Below are 18,011 nucleotides of genomic sequence, written 5' to 3'. Positions count from 1 at the left end.
AGACGTCAGCAAACAGGGAAATTATTTCTTCCCATGTTAGGGGTTTGAGGGCCAGGGCGAACAACATAGGCTACAGTGGGCACCACTGTCGGGTGCCTCTATGAAGCTCAAAGCTACGCAAGATTGTTCCATTCAAACTGACCCTGGCCATAGGGGGCCGCGTAAAGGAGTTTGACCCAGGCTCTAAATTTGGGGCCAAACCCTAATTTATCCAGAACTGCAAACATAGTTTCACTCTACTAAGTTAAACGCCATTCTCTGGGGAGCGCTTCTTGGAACATTGCCAGCATTGGTTTGGTCACCACCCCCATCAGGTCTTTGTATATCTCTATCAGCAAACCACTGGGCCCCTGTGCCTTGCCAGACTGCAATTCTCTTAGTGCCCCTGCAGGTCTTCCTCGGATAAATCAGCTTCTACGGCCACCTGTTCCTCCCCAGTTAATGGACGAAGGGTCACATCTCTTAGAGAATCAACGCAGTCCGCATCAGTCATTAGGTCTGGGATACATACAACTCATCATATAAGAGGCAAAGGCTTCGGCTATTCCTGCATTGGATGAGTGGACCATCCCATCTTTGTCTTTCACCTCAGGTACCTAGGACCTCTCCCTATCTTGTGATTCCAACCACGCTAGGAGTTTGGCTGCCTTATCTCCGACATCATAGAGACGTTGTTGCGTTGCCAGAGCATGCTCACGGACTGGGTCCTCCGTCAATGCTTTCAACTCCTGCTGGCAGAGCAGTAGTTGGTGTTTGTCCACTTCCTGACTCGTCTTGTGCTTTACTCTCTATCTGTAGTATCTTCTTCTCTAGTTTGACGTATTGTCGTCTGGTGTCTTTTTTCCTCCCCCTATTATTGCCCAAGTAGTCCCTCTCAACACAGTTTTGAAGGCCTCCCACAGAGTCTGTACTGAATCGACCGACCCCTGATTTTCTTGAAAGTACCATTCCACTTCCTTGCTGATTTTGTCCCTTGTGTTTTTGTCTTTTAGGTACCAGGCGTCCAGCCAGGGAGGGCAATGATGATCTATTACCAAGCCTTGCAATTGGACTTCGACCAGGGAGTGATCGGATACTCCTCTGGCCAACTGCACCACTGCCGTGAATCGTGGCAGCTGGGAATGGGGAGTGAAAAAATAGTAAATTCTAGCGAAACTGCCATGCAGTGCTGAGAAGTATGTGTACTGCTGAGTGCTTGGATTTAATTCTCTCCAGAGGTCCGCTAGTCCCAGTGCCGATGCAAACTGCGAGAGCGAAGTCCCCCCTCCCGGTCCCCTAGAGCAGGCACCCATTCTATCCATCTGAGGGTCAAGGACTGCATTAAAGGAGGAGCCTAGCGCGCATCCAAGATGGTCGCGTGAGCACAGGGCTCCCCGGACCCTTTCTGCTCCTCGGAATATATCCTGAGACTATCCTGATTTGGTTTATGGAATCTGGGAGATGAAGACCAGCTGATCATATATCTCTTTTTAAAACTCTAATCGGACCTGGGAATCCTGAGTTGTCGTCGTCGGAACTTTTGGGACCCACCCGACGGAGGTGGCCGGGGTGAAGGTGACCCGTGGGGCCGGGCTGCAATTGAACAACAGCGGCCTCAGCGCGGTGCCAGTTGCCGATTCAGCACTTTCGGTTTCGGTTTTGGCCTTCAGGAGATCGGCTGGCGTGCGTGCACAAGGTGGCGAGGTGCCTCCGGGGCCTCTGCCCGAGGCTTGCTTCCATCTGCTACTGGTGGGCTTAACGCCTCCGACCCCTACATTGACAGTTTGTGGTCCTTTTGCTGACGCCCACACACCTTTTGATCGGAGGTCCCATTGAGAGACTGCGCTCGCATGGCGGGCAAAGGGGGTCCGGAGGGGCGCAAGACCAAGGCTTCTCTGCGCGGGGGAGCGGTCCAGAGCAACAACATGGACCGCTACACCCAGGGCAGGGGGTCCCCCGGCGCTGCTGGCCTCTCCCCGGATGCTGCGGGGGGAGGCACGACCGTCTCTGCGGAACTTTCCCTGCAGGACATTATGGGCGCCATCGAGGGCATCAGGGAAACCATCGCGACGCAATATGAGGCCCTGGCCCGTAAGATCGACACTGTCGCGATCGATGTCACCCTGATTCGGGCAGACCTCTCCAAAACCAACGAGAAGGTCCAGGCCCTTGATACACGGACCTCCACCCTGGGTGCGGAGGTGTCGGATCTGCGGGCCGCGCTTGGGGACATTAGAGTGGTCAACGACCATATGGCCCGGCGGCTTGAGGACTTCGAGGGACGGGCCCGACGCAACAACATCCGCATCATTGGTGTACCGGAGTCCTCCGACGGCCGCCCGGTGGACCTCGTGGTCGAGGAACTTATCCTGCAACAGCTGTCCCCGGTTGGCCTAAGCAAATTCTTCGCCGTGGAGCGGGCCCATCGAGTTCCGGGCGGCCGGCCGCTGCCGGGGGCCCCCCCGAGGCCTATCGTGGCTAAACTGTTCCACTACAGGGACCGCGACGCTATTCTGCAGGCTTCACGGACCCGTGGCCCGGTCCGCTACGAGAACTCGACCATCAATTTTTATCCGGACTTCACGCAACTGGTCCAGAAACAGCGGATGGGATTCCAAGGGGTGAAGCGCCGTCTCCGCGAGCTAGGCCTGAAGTATTCGATGATCTACCCGGCGAAACTCCGAGTGGAGCATGGAGAGCGGACAGCCTTTTTTGACTCTCCTGTGGCCGCAAGTGACTGGCTGGACTCGCTGCCGGACGGGGGTGGCCGGCCCGGGCCCTCTGGGGGCACCGCAGGTGACGGGTCCCCTTAGACTGACATTTGGTCCTTGCTTTTGCGGTTTTGCACTGTACAGTTGGGTCTTACTTCTTTTGCATACTGTGTCTTACCAGGACCCGTGAGGGGTGCGGGCGGGTTCGGGTCCCTTTCCTCCTCCGGGGTCTTTTTGTAGAATGGGGTTAGGGGGGCGACAGGCACACTGCAAGTTGGGGGGGGTCATTGGCCCGCAGGGGTGCAGGGTGGGGGGAGTTGGACTTGGGGTGGGGTTGGGGGGGAAGAGGGGTTGTTTTGTTGTGTGTTTTTTGTTTACAGGGCGAGGTATTGATTTTTGTCCGTATTTGGGAACCGTGCTGCGGGCTGGGGGCCTCTTGATCTATTGGAGGGGATGGGGGGAGACGGGTTGAGGCTTATGTCATGGAACGTCAATGGGTTGGGGGACCGTATTAAGCGGGGTGTTGTACTGCAATATTTGCGTCGTGTGACTCCTGATGTGGTGTTTCTCCAGGAGACGCACTTGGTCGGCAATGTCTGCCATGCGATGAACAGGGGGGGAAACCGCCTCGTAGCCCATTCTGGTTTCACAACTGGCTCCAGGGGGGTGGGCATTCTCCTGCGAACCTCCCTTCCGGTGGAGATCACGAGGATAGTCTCGGATGACAGAGGGCGCTATGTGTGTTTGATTGGGAGGTGGGAGGGGCAGCCCCTTACCCTGGTTTCAGTCTACGTCCCCCCGGGCCTCCAGAACTCCACCTTTACTGACTTGGGTCGAATGCTGCTTGACCTTCCGGACGGCCTCCTGCTCATGGGCGGGGACTTTAATTCTGTGGTTTCGGGTGAACTGGATCGTCACCCACCAAGGACCCTCCCCGCTGCCCAGTCATGGCTGGGTGGGATGTTGGAGACCTTCGGCTTGGTGGATAGTTGGAGACTAATGCATCCGACCCAGTGTCAGTTCACCTTTCATTCGGGGGCGCATGGGAGTCTCTCCAGGTTAGACTACTTCCTTATGCCCGCGGCGCAGACTGGTCGGATTCGAGAGGTCAGACACCTGGCGCGTGGTATCTCCGACCATTCTCCGCTGTGGCTTCTCTTTGACACCGGGTCGCGGTCCGCAGGGCGGATAGCTCCTATTAACCCCTGGTACCTGCGGGACCCTGCGACTCGTGACAGCCTGGTTAAGGCCATGGACCAATACTTCAGTGAAAACGAGGGGTCGGTGTCGTCTGCGTTGTCCCTTTGGGAAGCCTTTAAAACTGTGATACGCGGACACGCCCTCGCCCAGATAGTGGTGGCCAAGAAGGTTAGGAGCGAGGCGGTGGTGAAGCTGGAGACTGACATCTCGGGGTTGGAATCGGCCTTGGAGGCGAATGTTACTCCGGACGGGCTACATGCCCTTAGCCTGAAACAGTTCGAATATAGGTCCCTGGTCACTGACGCGGCCAAAACTATGTATAGGGAGCAGCAGGGCCGATTGTATGACGCGGGGGACAAGGCGGGAAAGTTGATTGCGTGGCTGGACAAAAAGGAGAGAGTGAATCGTGTTGTCCCCGAGTTGCGTGCCGCGGATGGTGTGTGTGTGACTGAGCCGGATGAGATTGTGGAATGTTTCGCTGACCACCTCCGGGCGGTGTACTCCCCGGTGACTGACAGAGATGAGGATGACTCTCGCCTCCTACTGAGAGATATAGCTCTGCCCGGCCTGTCCGTTGAGGACCGGGAGCGGCTGGACGCCCCCTTGTCGTCGGATGAAATAGCGACCGCGATCCGTTCCCTTCGCTCGGGCAAGGCTATGGGTCCTAATGGTCTGCCCATTGAACTATACAAATTGCGTCCTGATAAGCTTGCGCCCTTCCTCAGCCGCATGTTCCGCGACTCTCTTGCGGCGGGTTCCCTTCCGGCCGACCAGCGCTTGGCCACTATAGTCGTTATCCCCAAGGAGGGCAAGCCGCGAGACCGCTGTACTTCTTACCGGCCTATTTCACTGCTCAATGCGGAGCCTAAAATCCTGGCGAAAGTCCTGGCCAATCGATTGTTGAGTGTCGTGTGCGACCTTATTCATCCGGACCAATGCGGCTTTATCCCGCACCGTAACACCGCTCTTAACTTGCGGCGTCTTCACGGTGCCCTTGCCAGGGCGGAGTTCCTCTCCGAACCGGCCGTGCTGGTTTCTTTGGATGCCACGATGGCCTTTGACACTATTGAGTGGCCATTCCTCTGGGCCGTCTTGGATAAATTCGGCTTTGGAGAGGGATTTATTGGCTGGGTGAGGCTCCTTTACACGGGACCCATGGCGCAAGTGGTGGTGAATGGGCGGGTCTCTCGGCCCTTTGCCCTCGGCAGGGGCACGAGGCAGGGGTGCCCGTTGTCCCCGTTGCTTTTTGCTCTCGCCCTGGAGCCACTCGCTGCCTGGCTCCGTTGGGAGCCCTCGCTTAGAGGGATCCGGTGGGGCCCGGGCTTCGAAGATCGGGTCTCGCTGTATGCGGACGACATTCTCCTGTATCTCACCTCACCGCGGCAGTCACTCAACGTCCTCTTTGACGTTCTGACCTCCTTTGGGAATAATTCGGGTCTCACGATCAATTGGTCTAAATCCTGCGTTTATCCCATCTCTGGTGGTCCTCCTCTCCTGCCGCCTCGGCTCCCGATTCAAATATCTCTGAGTGGCTTTAAGTACCTGGGGATATACGTTTCGCTGGACCCGGTGGCTCGCTATGAGCAGAATCTCCTGCGTCCACTTCGGCGACTGCGGGAGGACACGGCCCGGTGGTGCAGGCTGCCCCTGTCCCCGCTGGGTCGGGCCGCGCTGTTCAAAATGATGTCCCTTCCCAGGTTCCTCTATGCACTCCAGAACTCCTTCGACGTTATCCCAGTGGCCTACTTTCGGGAGGTGGAGAGCCTGCAGAGGAGACTGGTGTGGGACGGGCGGGCGCGTATTGCTCTTGCCAAGCTCACTCTCCCCTGGTATGACGGGGGCATCGCGCTTCCTGACATTCGCAGGTACTATTGGGCCTCGCAGCTATCTGCCATTAACCACGCCACGTATGCGCCCGGCTTGAATCCGGCGTATGAGATGGACAAGTTCCTGCTTCCCGGCGGGAACTATAACAGGGCACTTTATTCCCGCCTGGCTGGCCGGACCCTTACGGGTCCTACTAAGATTGCTGTGCGGACCTGGAGGGCTGCCACTGCGGCCATGGGCTGGAGTGAGCGATTAACATGTGCTACTCCCTTGTTTGCCTCCGACCGCCTGGGCAGCTTGTGGACCACGAAGGGGTTTGACCAGTGGGACACGATTGGTATCAGCAAAGTGGGAGACCTGTGGCACAAGGGCGCGGTCAAGACTTTCGCGGTGCTCCAGGCCGAATACGAGCTGACCGACAGGGAGTTCTTCCGCTACGCCCAGGTTCGACACGCCCTGCTCTCGGTCTTCGGGGAGGGGACCAAGATCCCTGTTTCCTCGCCCCTCGAGGACCGCATACTTGACGGACATGTCCCTGATAGTACTATTTCTTTAATTTATAAAAAATTAATTAATCACCGGGCGGACCTTTTTGTGCGCCTTCGGGAGGCTTGGACTGGGGATGGGGTGGAATTGGACGACGAAGATTGGCAGTCTGCACTGTCGTCCCCCAAGGAGGTTGCCATTCCGGCTCGTCTCCGGTTGGTACAACTCAAGATTCTCCACCGGGTGTATGTGACGGGTCCTCGCTTGGTCTCGATGGGATTTTCCGACGACGGGCTCTGTAAGCGAGGCTGTGGGCTCAGCGCCACCTTTCTTCATATCCTTTGGGAGTGCCGCGAGGTGGCGGACTACTGGCGCCGGGTCCACACGGTTATGGGACAGGTCACTGGGGTTGTGCTGCTGCCGGAGGTGCGTCGCTGTGTCCTGAATGTGTGGGAGCCCAATGACTACAGCGCGGCTCAGACTCGGTGGGCGGCCCTAGGGAACATGATTGCCAAGAGGGACATAGCGCAACTTTGGGGCGCTCAACGGCCGCCCACCGTGTCAGTATGGAAGGAGAATATGGACTGGTGTATGTTTAGGGAGAAGACAGTGTATGTGGCCCGTGGCAAGCCGGGGGCATGGGGTAGAATTTGGGGGCAATGGAACGCGTACCGCGGAGGCATCTGTACGCCCCCCCTGGTAGACACTGATATCGCCATGTCCCCCTGACCCTTGATGGCTCCTGGCGCCTTTTGGAACAACTACATATGGACGTTCATCTCCCTTGACCCCCTCCCCCCCCCCTCCGTCCCCGGCCTCCCGGTACTCCTCTCTTTAGCGGTTTGCTCAATTGTCCTGACTGGAGTTTCCCGGGGGGAGCCTGACCCGCACTGGTTTCCCTCATAACTCGCCTTTTGTTTTTTATTGTTTGTCTTTTTGTTTTTGTGATTGTTGGACTTACGCTTCCTGTTCCTCGAGAACTATCTGAAGCCACTGCGGGGCAGTGCCCTGGGATCTGATTGTAGCCTTGATATGTGTAGATTTCCTTCTGTACCTAGCGGCCGGCCCGGGTGGTTGTAGGCCCGTACTTGTAACCGAATTATTGCTCAATAAAACTTTTTCAAAAAAAAAAAAAAAAAAAAAAAAAAAGGACTGCATTAAAATACCCCCCCACTGGGAAGATTCCCGTGGGGAGTCCCAGCAATAGGTCCTCGAGATCAGGAAGAGTCGTGTTCAGGAGTCAAGGCGGGACATAAACAGACCAGAGATTACGATCCACCCCATTCCAGGTCCCACGAAGGGTTAAATATTGTCCGTGGTAATCTCTCTGCACTTTTGGGGAGTAAAAGGGCAACGACTTTTTGGTCAGGATTCCAACCCCCGCGAGCTGTATAGTGGTGAGCTTTACGTAGCCCATTCGGTCTAGCACCTTATAGTGATATCCTTTCAAATGTGTTTCTTGCATGAGTACTATGTCTGGACCGTGTGGTTTTAGGTGCTGCAGGATCAACGTGTACTTAATTCTACACCACAGTCCACTGACATTCCAGGACCATATTTTTAAACTCTGTGCAGTCTCATGTGAGGTAGCCATCCCCGTATTCTGAATAGTGTGTCCACCTCCCGCATACCCAGGATGATTCATGTGCCTACCACCTTCCACATGTTTTTGAGGCACTCGCAACAGGCGGAGCGCCGTGAAGCCTTCGTTATAACTAGCGTAACTAACAATACCCTAAACTCCCCCCACCCCGCTACCCTGCTTAGTGGAATTTGAACTTTCCACTTCCCATACATGCAGAGTGCCTGTCGCCCCAAACTCAGCATACAATGGTGGATTGTGGTGCAGCCGCCCCATTGGAACTTTTCAGATAAGAACTTTCATATATATCAGAAAAACAATCCCCCCCGAGACTTGAGAGCCGACCCCAGCCCACGCCCGACCCAGCCAGGCACAGCCCTCCCCCTAACCCACCCAGCCATGCCGTGTTCTCTCACAGACATTTGAATCCTCTCCCATGCCCCCGAAACAGTGACCCCCAGTCCCCAGAGAAATGCGCACATGGCTTTCCCAAGGGGATGTGGAACTCCAGGGTAGTCCAGCTGAGACAGCCCCTTCTCACCAGGGGCTCCTGTGGGACCTCTCCACAGAAAAAAGTTAGACAACCTTTTTGGTTTAAGTTTATTAAGAATCAGATCCCCAGAAACAGGTCCACGCTGGGGACCTCCGGGACCCCCACCATCTATTGTTGTTGCGGCATGCCCTTACCCCAGGTCCTCCAGTCTGGCCGACAGGATCCCACTTTGTTTTGTTCAGTTCTGTACCTGCTCTTCCAGGTGTTTGATTGTGGAGAGCCACCAATTCATTTGTGTTTCTGCAGCTGTCACTCTTTCCAATATTTTATGGAAGTCAGCCCGGAGTAGGTTTACCTTGATTGTCACCACGTCCAGCTTAGGTTCTATGGGTACTATTGAGCCCCTGAGCTTCTGAATGGCCGCCATTATTGTCCTTAGGGAGGGTTCCCCCTCTAAATGATGGTCTCCCAGGGATTCGGACGACTCTGTTTCCCAGGACCTCGACCTAGACATCTTCACTGCGTATTTATCCAAACTGGTGTGCTTTATGGGACTTTGCAGGCGATCCTTCGTCATTTCAGGAAACCCTTTTTCCACAGTTCCGTATCTTCCATCCCACGATGCAGAACCCCGGCGGCACTCGTCCTGACCCCAGGGCCAGGCACTCCAAGGCGCTCCCCTGCCACTATTCAGTCAAGCGTGAGGGATGGTCACTAGCCCTCAGTCTCAAGCAACCAGGGTCATCCCACAGAGTATCTAGCCCGCAGGTGGCCCTCAGTGTGTGAGCAGCACTCTGTTCCTCGATGTTCTGGGGTCACCCCCCCAGACAGGACCCCACGTGGGGAGAAAGGCATGGGGAGGGAAAGGCACAAGCAGCCACCCCCAATTCAAAGCATAATCACCATCCCAGCACCTCCAGGTCTTACTGCGTCAATATGCCCAGCCAGTGGGCTATAGCTATGGCCTCTGGCCTCATCGTTGTTGCTCCCTTTCACCTCAGGTCGCTGTTTTCTCCTCGGTCTCGGCTGAGCATGGGCTGCAACACCCTGTCATGGGGAATTATGACCCCTCTGGTGTGGGTCACTGACTTCCCCCGGTCTTCCTTTCAGTCTTTGCAGCTCCTCCGGCGTCCTCACCCACCTGAGGGGTTCTCTTTACAGTCAGGCTCCCTTCCCTTCTGTTGAGTCTCAATAGACCCAGACCACGACCCCCACAGGCTGCTGACGGAGCACAGGACCACGGGACCCTCTCCGTCATTCACCATCCCTGCGGAGTAGAGCTCTTCTCCGGAGGGCCCGCAGTCTCCGCTAACTACACTGAAGGCTGCCCGTCTCCCCCAGCTTTTTCAGGGCAAGGTGGTGCCCATGCCACAAGCAGTCACTTGCAATTATGGAGCAGTTGGAGAGCAGGCGCGGGCAGGTCTCCCTCAGTTCTGTGCTCCAGGCCGTGGCGGCCCAGCGTAGCGACGCTCAAACAGTCTGCCCAGCTCCTCCCCCTGGGCTCAACGGTCCAACCGTCACTGATGTCCCGCTGGGATCAAAGCAGCCAACCATGGTCTGCCGTATGTCCGGCAAGGCTGTCACTGTTGCATTGGCGACTTTCAGTTGGTCAGGGGAGGGAAGGTATGGGAACCCCCTCCAGTCTCCGTCTCTCCAAGCGGTCACAACCCAGGCGCAATTTTGCGTGCCACTTAGTTTCACGGCATCTCACGTCTTCCAGTCACCGGGCTAGTTTCGAGGCTCGACGGGCACCCCAGGGTCATAGCGGGGACATGCCGAGCCGGCCCCTGCCAAGTCGACTCACAGATGAAAATTACAGTTTTTTAGGGGATTAACTCCAGGTGGCACGGAGCCCTCTCAAGGAGCCACCATGTCCTTCGACAGCAAGCCACGCCCAAACTGTACATATTTCAACCTTGTGTTACGGGAAACCCTCCTGGGGAAAGACAGAATTCTGCCCCATTCTAAGTCGGTTTGCTCTCTATCTAAGACCATCCCTCAGTGTCTCCGTAGTGGATGTAAAGGGGTAAGGGATGTTCTTGTCAGTGAGGCATGAAACCACTTCATCTGGTGTCTGGCCGTACCCAATGCGAGTAATGACTGTAGAACCGCATGTGTCTCCTGTTCTTCCCGGCCCTTCCCCCCAGAGCACCCCCAAAGGTGCGGGACAGGGCTTCGTACTGGATGAACTGCCCAGGTGGGAGGCCATAGCCTTCAACTAGGTCCTCAAAGGGGGCTAAAAATGTCTCCTGATTGCAGTCAACTACCTTCTCCAGCCCCACCTCTGACCAAGCTGACATTTGTTCAGTTGTAAATATCGACCGAGGGATGCCGTGGAGCAAACCGACCAAGGGTAGCACTGGTGTGTACTGAGGGGCCCTGCCATTTTGGTCTTGCAGCGTTTCCAACACTGCAGGGCAGCAGTCTGTAATACCAACCTGTGAGGGACGAACACTGTTGGGTTCAGCAATTTAGCTAGTAGTAAGCTGGGGTGCGCTCCAAACTCCATCAGGAATGTTCCATCCGCGTTCGCTCCCTCCAACCACTGCGCTAGCTATTGCATCTGGGAGACCAGGAAATAAAGTTCAAAATTCGGCACCCCCAGGCCGCCCTCCATAATGGGGTGCTGTAGCGTCCCCGATGAGACCCTCCATTGCCCCTCCCCCCAGATTAGATCCCGAAGCAAGGAATCCAATTGTCGGAACCATCCTGTGGACAGTGAGGAGGTTGATGAAAAAGTACAATAGGTGCAGCAGCATAACCATTTTAGTCAGAGAAATTCTGGCCATAATGGGTAATTGCAAAGAACACCAAAAAGGAACACAGGACTTAAGGGACCCAAGAGCCCTGTCCAGATTACCCTTGATGAGATCACCAAGAGAGTGAAAGATATGAATACCCAAGAACTTGAAAGTAGTGGGTGCCCAATTAAGGTCGACTGGGAGATACGGGGGTCGGGGCAGGGCTCTAGCCACAGGAAACAGGTAAGTCTTGCCCTTGTTGACCCGCAAGCCCAACAGCTACTCAAACTGTCCCAAGAGACCCAGCGCCGTACAGAAGCCCACTACAGAGTCCTTCAGGTGAAACAGTTGATCATCCGCATATAAGAAAATTATACGGTTTCGCCCATCCACCTTCAACCCATTCCCTCGCCCTCTTGTCGGAACACTGCAGCCAGAGGTTAGATTGCCAGAGCAAATAAAAGGGGAGATAGAGGGCAACCGTGCCTGGTGCCGCGAAAGGTCGCATACTGGTTAGATACCGTTTTACCCATCCTAACCTGTGCTGTAGGGCAATCATATAACACTTTTAAACACATTACCCAGCCCTCTCCAAGACCCATGTGTACCATTGCTTTGAATAGATAATTCTAGCCTATAGAATCGAAAGCCTTTTCCAGTTTTATTGACAGGAGAGCCACGCGTGGGTGTGATCGCGCCTCAGGGTGGTACAGTACCGAATGCAGTTTGCACTGGTTAAAGGAAGTATTCAGGGACGGGATAACCCCATTCTGAGCCTTGTGGATCAAAGCTGGCATATAAAGAAGCAGGCGTAGGGCCAAGACCTTGCTTATTATCTTAAATCAATGTTGAGCATGGAAAGGGGTCTATAATCCACCACCCGAGCTCCTGAGATCGTCGTCTTAGGGAGAGGAAACACAAGTGCGTCCCATGTGGATGCAGGAAGTCGCCCAAGTCTCAGAGATTCTGCACAGAGAGTCACCAGTTGGGGTGCCAACCTTGAGGCATATACTGAATAAAATTCTGCGGGGAGTCCATCCGGTCCTGGCATATTGCCCGTGGCCATGTTGGTAATGTCACTGGGCCTCCTAATGTCTCCCGCGTCTGTCTATTCATCACTCAGAGCTGTAAAGGGGACAGAAAATCTCAAAGCTCTTCCTGTGTGGCCGGTGGCGGAGCGGTATACAGAGCTTCATAGTATACCCGATATAGTGTATTAATCGTCTCCTGTTCATAAACGCACATGCCGGTTCCAGACCAGAAATGAGTAATCCGTGCCCCTCGAATTTCAGGTCTGATCAGCCCGGCCAATAAGCGGCAGGGCTTCCCTTCTTCCTCCTGTACCTTAGTGAGCTTTCTCTTATGGTCATGTCATATTAACCGTTCAAGCATTTCGTTATACAATGCGCGTTCTTCCTGTAAGTCTATAAGGGTAGAAGCCTCCGGTCCCTGCGCATTGTCCAGTTTATGCAGTTTGCCCTCCAAGTCCCTGTGCAATTCTTTCAGCACCCCTATCGACTGCCCCATGCTATGTCTCTGAACCACCATCTTAAACGCCTCCCCCTCCACCAGGACCGTAGAGGCTGTTTGTGAGTTAAGAAAATAAGTATCGATGAAGGTGCCGAGGGTTTCCCTGAAGGGGGCATCCTCCAGCATCAAGGGATTAAGTCTCCACAGGGGAATCAGAGGGCGTCTCACCGAGGGTTGGTGAGTCATCAGTAAAGGGCTGTGATCCGAGAGTGTACGTCCCAGATATTCAGTGTGTATGTGAACAAACCACTAAAATTAGGGGAAAACATCCAGTCTCGTATGTATATGATGTATAGGAGAGTAGAAGGAGTAATCCCTTTCCTCCGCGTGTTGTGCCCTCCAGATATTTTCCAGCCCCCAGTGGCTCCTCGATTCCCGAAATCCCGCAGCTGTGCAGTGGGTTTGAGCTCCAAGCAAGGAGGGTGTGAACAGTCCAATGAGACATCCACTATACAATTAAAATCACCCCCTAATATCATGGTCTCTGTCGTCAGGGCGGCCATTAGGGCTGACAGATCATGGAGGAAGGTTACCTGGTCAGGGGCATACATACTGCCGAGCGTAACGTCTCAGCCAAACAGTCTCTCATTGAGCAACACATACCTGCCCTCCTTATCTATCAGGGTGTGTACTAGTTCGAGAGGACCCTGTCCATATCCAAATTAACACACCCTGGGCATTTTCTGAAAAAGAGGTTGCAAAGATCTGCCCCCCTCCATATTCTACGTAATTTCTCCGCCTGCAGGTGTGTCCCCTGCAGCAAGGCCACCTGTACACCCCGCTGTCTCAGATATCTGACCAGGCTCTAAAGAAGCAACTTCTCACGCAAGTAGTGCCGGCCCAGACTTTTCCAAGGCACCGTTAGGCCATAGATCAGTTCCATAAGGTGCAACCCAGTCCGAGGAGGAGCAAGAACCATGTTCTTGTGATCCATTTTTCAAATAATGTGGCCCAAGGTCCCTGGGGTAACCATCGGAAAAATTACGCTGTCCCCATGGGAGGAGTCCGAACCCCTAGTCCCCTTCGCTGAGTTGGAGCTGACCCCCTAAGCAGCTCCAGTAGGTTGCATGATCTCTGCCTGAAGTGCCGCCGCCCTCTCCCTCTCAGTTTGTGCTGGGCTTGGTTTCTTCGGTGGGCCCCTTATAGAGCTCCTTCTGGAGCTCTTCAGTGGTCCTTGGGCACCACAGCAGACCTCAAGCCACTCCTATGCCATTGAGGGGTCCTCACAGAAGTATCTCTTCCCTTTCAACATTATGCAGAGGCAGGCAGCAAACATCAAGGAGTATTGTAGACCCTCCTCGCGCAGGGCCTTCTTGATTTCAAGAAAAGAATCTCGCCTCCGTTGAACATCAACAGTGTAATCGGGACATATGGAGACATTACAATTGTCTACAACAAATGGGCCTTCGGTCCTAGCTCTTTGCAATAGTACGTCACTGTCCTTGTAGTGAAGAATCCTGGCTACAACCGGTCGCGGGGGACGACCAGGTATGTGGCAGACGGGTCAGGACACCATGAGCCCTCTCAAGGGTGTAAACTGTCGACAAACCCTCTGGTGCAACAACTGAACGAAGCCAGGGCTCAAGGAAGGGGATCATGTCTCCACCCTCCACCCCCTCAAGCAGGCCCACCATGCTAATGTTGTTTCTTGGATTGCGGCCTTCTGCATATTCAGCTCTGTGTTCTAGCGTGCGGACCTTATCAGAGAGCTTTGCAACCTGGCCAAGGCGTGGACTTGTTTACTACAGTGGTACCTCTCCATGGTATTGCTACAAGTGAAGGCAATCCCAAAGCTAGGGATCAGGTGGTGCCAGGCTGTGCCAAGGCCGCCTCTTTGTACCCAGTTCCCAGTAAAACAGTGGTCAGCTCTTTTCATTAGCCACCAGCCATGGGGGGTCCCACAGTAGATATGGTTTAGAAAAGGAGCAGCCCCACGGGACTGCTCCAGCAGGGCAGCCCTGCAGAGCAGTCCTATGCCTCCCTCTGCAGCAGAGTCAGGTCCAAAGTCAGTTCACAAAACCATGCAGGGGGAGCGGCTCCCCCACAAAAGGAGGGTGAGCCCGAGAGGCCCCCGCTAATTTTCAAGTTGGGCCGCTGTCAGAGCACGTCTCAACCAGGTTTCAGCCCAAGCAGTAACCTGGACCAGTCACAAGCGGTATAGCTCTCTACAGCTAAATGCAGTCATGGCCCGCCACCTAGCTCGTGGTGCTGGGCGGAGTCCCTCACATGCAAGAAGGGGAGCACCGGGAGGAGCCAGGCCAGGCTGCACCAAGCGCCACACCTCCCACCGGGCTCTAAACTAGGCCCTGGGTATATTCCACATTACGGGCCACCGCCACTCACCGCACCTCCTTTCGCGTCTGCTGCTCCCACTCTGGCCAGGCGATAACACAATACGCTGCTCTGCAGCAGCAGGTGCACCACCGGGCTCACCAGGTTGGTCTCCTTCACCCGCTGCAGCTCTGCCAACGCCCGGGCCTCTCAGCGTTAAAACATGGCCCCCACCACGGGGCCATAGGCCCCCAGCCGTAAAGCAGTCAACACCAAGACCCTCCAATATAGAGTGGGCCCGGTATCTCTCAACCTCTCGGGCTGCCCTGGCTCCGTAGATCAAGAGACAGCGGCCGCCATCTTGAGAGCCCAGGCCCGGCTCTCCAATCCACGGGATTCTGGCATCTCCTCCGCTCTCAGATGGCTCTGCACACCTTTCTCGTCTCCCTAGGCCAGGGAGCTCGTTCTGCTTTCAGTCGCGGGCCCGGTCTGTGTTAAGAAATACAGGATGGAAATCGAGCCGGCTCGGAGCAGCTAGCTCACAAGTCAGCCATTACTGGCTGCAAAGCCACGCTCCCTTACAACAGAGAGCTTGATAATGTAGCTAATCTAATGGACAAGTTACTTACCTTCGGTAACACCATATCTGGTAGAGATAGGATCTAGATGTAGATTCCTTATCTTAGAATCCTCCACATGTGCCAGACTGGATCTGGACATTTTCCCAGAAGTACCTCCGTGCATCAGCAGAGGACGTCAAGCGACTCCATAGAGACGCCGCCTCCCAGATGTGAAATCACCAGGGTACATATACGCCTTCCACCGACACGCCAACGTCCTTTTCTTTTGTGACTATTCCTGTGCTAACCGCGTGGAGCCATGTAGATAAACAGCCTCTGGAGACAGTGTGCCAAAAGAGGAAAAAGACATATCAACAAGTACAGAATGAAAGAACATAAGTAGCATGCATGAGGATCCCAGGAGACAACAGAGCCCTCAGTTCGCAGAGCAGGCAGATGGGTGAGCAGATAAGGAATCTGTAGCTAGATCCTGTCTCTACCAGATAAGGAGTTACCAAAAGTAAGTCACTTGTCCATCGGATAGTGACATCTAGCCCCAGATTCCTGATCTTAGAAACAAATACCCAAGCAAAATCAAACTCGGAGGAGGGGCTGCGAACAGACCTCACTAAAGATCCCCAATAGGAGAGGGTGCCCCAAGGGATGCAACCTAATATCGGGGTGTGCAGAGGAACCAAGGACAACAGTCCAGAGAGTCCAGGCTCAAAGCCAAATGGAAGGAGCAGACATAGCGTGCTCAGCCTTAGTGAACACGTAGAACGAATAGAGAGCACCCATCGATTGTCAAGGAAACTATCCTGAGAAACAGATGCGTAACAAGGGACCTCCCATTATAGAATGATGGAGAAAGGTGAAAAATAGAACAATGAATGCTGAAGAGCATGGCTACAAAAAAACAACAAGAATAGTAAGAAATCGCTCAATTAGTGAGAGCCTTGATAGATAGATCAGGCATCTATCCGAAATCTGTAACGGATTCGCTCACTGAAGAGATGGAAGGAAACAGACAAGTACAGCCAAAAAGCTTGAACCAGGTCACCAAGAAGGGTGTAGGTAAAATGCAGTGACGTACACTGTAGAAGGCCAGCCGACCATATATATACCTGAAGCAAAAGACATCTACAAGAGATTCATTCTTAGGTCCAAGATAAATGTATAAGAGGATAAATATGCACATAAAAACATAGATATTCCAGTAGAGACACAAGTTATACAGGGTACAGTAAAAGTATATCTACTCCTTCGGAGGCCACCCACATACTCCGCTAGAGAGAGGGGGGACAACAATTGGAGGAATGAAGGGTACTCCAAAAATAGAGGTAACAAAGGGTGGACAGAAATAACATGACCCACCGTCGGAAAGAAGAAGTTACTACAAGAACTGAGGTGGAGACAGAAAGACAAGGATGGAAAACAGCAAAACAAGGCAGCCTACGAATATGAAATTGAAGGCAGTGCCTACTATAGAAAAACAAGAGCAACCATCCAAGAACTAGCGCCACTGGCTGAGGGAGGATGCCAGCAGGTGGCAGTATGAGAAGCAAAGAATAACAGCACATGGAAAGGCCATCATGAAGGACAAAATGAAAAAGAAGGTGGCCACCACAGTGAAACGAATGGCAGGAGACAACAAAGGGCAACAGTTAGTCTATTATGACATTCACACATCGTGCAACGTACGGAAGCTGGAGAAACAGGTAAGAAACCTGACCAACGCTTCAGGGAGACATGAGAAAAGATAGGATGGACAAAAATAAAAGAGTAATGAAAGACCACCAACAAGGAAGGGGTTGGGGATGTAACCTCTCCCATAGAAAAAAGTGGGGATGCCACAAAGGCGGGAGAGAAGGGAGGAAAGGAAAAACCCCAGCCGCTGGTGAAAGTTAAGGATCCGAACAAGGTAGAAGACCGGTGTCCCAGGTGAGGAGGTGTCCCAGGTGAAGGGGACGAAAAAGAAGAGCACAACAGTTACCCCACTAATATGATGGGAGATACGTATAAAACGGGCACAAGAACACTAGACTCCTTGAGATGAACAATCACAGGAGCACAGCAAGGCTGGAGTAATGGAACCCAGGCCTGAACCAATAGGAATCCAAAGAGTTTGATTGCCTGTGGCACCAGTAGAGCCCATATGGACAGAGAAAGTGGAAGGCAAAGTCCCTAAAAGGGATACAAAGTGTAAGAGTAGCTCAATAAAATGCCTTTGAGGCATACAAATAAGTTACCCGGAAACAGGGAATAAGGCGATAGTACAACCGCACAACATAAACAGAATACCTGCCAAAGGGTAGCAATTGGATAGGAAAAATCCAAACTGTAAAGGAAGTCAAAAGGATAGACTCCAGGAGACAGCAGAACAATAGAAGATCCAGATGGCTGGAAACTAAACCGGTCCCCGACAACATAAACAAGAGAAAAGGTACCTGCCGAAAGCAAGAACACCACACCGGGTGTGTCCCTGGAGAGGAGAGAGAACTCTGGAGCTCTGCCCTAGGAAGGCGAGAAAGAGTCAAAACAAGGAGAAACAACTGTCCACGACAACCGTAGTACAATAACCGAGTTAAGACTCCGTACCACCATGACCATCCCTGAACCAACATAAAGCCG

This window comes from Triturus cristatus, chromosome 5_2 (genome assembly GCF_964204655.1).
Source record: "Triturus cristatus chromosome 5_2, aTriCri1.1, whole genome shotgun sequence".
Taxonomy (NCBI): domain Eukaryota; kingdom Metazoa; phylum Chordata; class Amphibia; order Caudata; family Salamandridae; genus Triturus; species Triturus cristatus.
Note: the sequence above shows the minus strand (reverse complement) of the source record.